Source organism: Eretmochelys imbricata, chromosome 11, assembly GCF_965152235.1.
Source record: "Eretmochelys imbricata isolate rEreImb1 chromosome 11, rEreImb1.hap1, whole genome shotgun sequence".
Lineage (NCBI taxonomy): Eukaryota > Metazoa > Chordata > Testudines > Cheloniidae > Eretmochelys > Eretmochelys imbricata.
Window position 1 is genome coordinate 30842810 of NC_135582.1, and position 1974 is coordinate 30844783.

The window sequence follows — 1974 nt, forward strand, 5'->3', positions numbered from 1 at the left end:
CTGGGCCAAAGGCGCAGCTGCAGACAGAGCCGCCCGGGCGGTTCCCGCGCCTGGCCTGGGACGTTGCCGCGAGCGCTGACGGGGGCGGGCAGCGACGCTGTGGGCGCGCCGAGCGCAGCAACCGCGGCCAGGCACGAGCCTGGCGGGGGAGGGGGAGCCTGGTGCTGGTGCAGGGCGAGCCAGGCCTTGGGAACGATGCATAGGCCTGGCGGGACTCACGAGGACAGCTGGGGGATGTAGCTCAGTGGTAGAGCGCGCGCTTCGCATGTGTGAGGTCCCGGGTTCAATCCCCGGCATCTCCAGCCGCTTTTGTTTTTCCTTATTAAAAATAATTGTTTCCAAGCACCGGGCTGATCCAGTTCCCCGCTCCCCCCACAGCTGCCTCCGGGCTCCCTCAAACCCCCCGAGCCGGCCCCCGAGCTGGTGTCTGTCCTTCCCAGTCCAGGCCAAATAATGGGGATATTGAAAATATCGTAGCAAAAATTTCTGGTGAGGTCTGGTCTTTGGCGGTGAGGTGCCACTTGTAGGGAGACAGCGGTGAAAACAGAGCGAACGAGTGGATTTTAATTACAGTTTTAAAATTGAATTTAGTCCTGGGCAAAAGGCCAGTTGCATTGGCCGGGAATCGAACCCGGGCCTCCCGCGTGGCAGGCGAGAATTCTACCACTGAACCACCAATGCACTGCTATAAACACATGATCAAATACATCCTATTAAAATGTATCCGATGTGTATTTCTTAATTGTACTTCAGATCAGAATTTATATTTCTTATGTTGCAATATTTTTTTAAAAACAAACTATACTTTTTAAATCCACCTTCTGCTAAATAACATTAGGTTTATATAAAATAGTCTCTGAGATGCAAAAATAATAAATAGCAAAAATAATAAATAAACATGAAGATTTGTGTAATGTCCTGGAAATTGCCTGGTAATGTGTGCAATGGAAGTAGCAAACTAGGGTTATCTTTTTTCATTTTATTTATCCTGAGCTTGCCTGATTTTGTTGTAGGGACCATGACTTTAGACTTCCAGGGCTCACATTATCCTCCAACAAAGCAATGCATCATGACTGGATTTGCAACATTGTGTTTTAATATTTTGGCATTTTGATATAATATGATGTATAGTGATATTTTAATTAAAAATTAAGCATTGTGAACTGATGAGGTATCAGTGTAATGTCATCACTTGCACTGTGATGCAGCAATGTAATGTTGTTACAAATGATAGAAAGTCTTGACACCTTAGTTTGTCTTGTTGGACAGACTCTCAAGACTAGTCATGCATAGCAAGCAAGACTTTCAAGGGAAAACAAGAACAACTTGTGAGTCATATCAAGAGAAAATAAGACCTGAAAGTAAGAACAGTGTCTGCAATTATATAGCCTAGAAGGCACACAGGAATAAATTTGAACCAGAATGAGCTTATAATTAATTATAAACACTATTAATGGAAGATTTAAAAACAGATATCTGTTAGATTCGAATAAAAAAATAAAATAATTATTTTAACACCAAGGGACATTTTCAGCTCTCTCCTGCTTTGTGAGTTCATAAAATATTTATGTCAAAATATGAATTTGCCTATGCGAATGGCCATTTGTGCACATAAGTCTTGTAACTGTGGATCTGACTACCCTATGTACATTCATAAGTGCATGTTTAGCATGTGCAAATGGGTGAATGTGCAAGTTTTCTCTGCGTGTAAAAAGAGAGGCTGCATGAAATCTGCCCCCCCTCGCCCTGGATTATTGGAGACTTTGTCCACAGAACAGGTATAGGCATTAACTTTCCCAAGAGTTAGGTAAATAATGAAAAAAAAGGAATGTTTTATTTAGAAAATAACAATGAAATGTTCCAGACAAATTATTATATTTGAAAATTATTCACTCAGATCTACATACTAAGGCAAACACATTATTTCGAAATATAGCAACATTTGTTCAAATAAATTATTTGCTAAATATTAAT

At 41.7% G+C, this 1974-nt stretch overlaps 2 non-coding genes across 2 annotated transcripts; one reads left to right on the forward strand and one right to left on the reverse strand.

Moving 5' to 3' along the window:
- The first annotated feature begins 230 nt into the window (after nucleotides 1–230).
- On the forward strand, nucleotides 231–302 carry TRNAA-CGC (transfer RNA alanine (anticodon CGC)). Its single transcript has one exon. It is a non-coding gene; the product is annotated as a tRNA-Ala (tRNA).
- A 308-nt stretch (nucleotides 303–610) lies between these two features.
- Nucleotides 611–681, reverse strand: TRNAG-GCC (transfer RNA glycine (anticodon GCC)). The gene has a single exon. It is a non-coding gene; the product is annotated as a tRNA-Gly (tRNA).
- Between the last annotated feature and the right edge of the window lie 1293 nt (nucleotides 682–1974).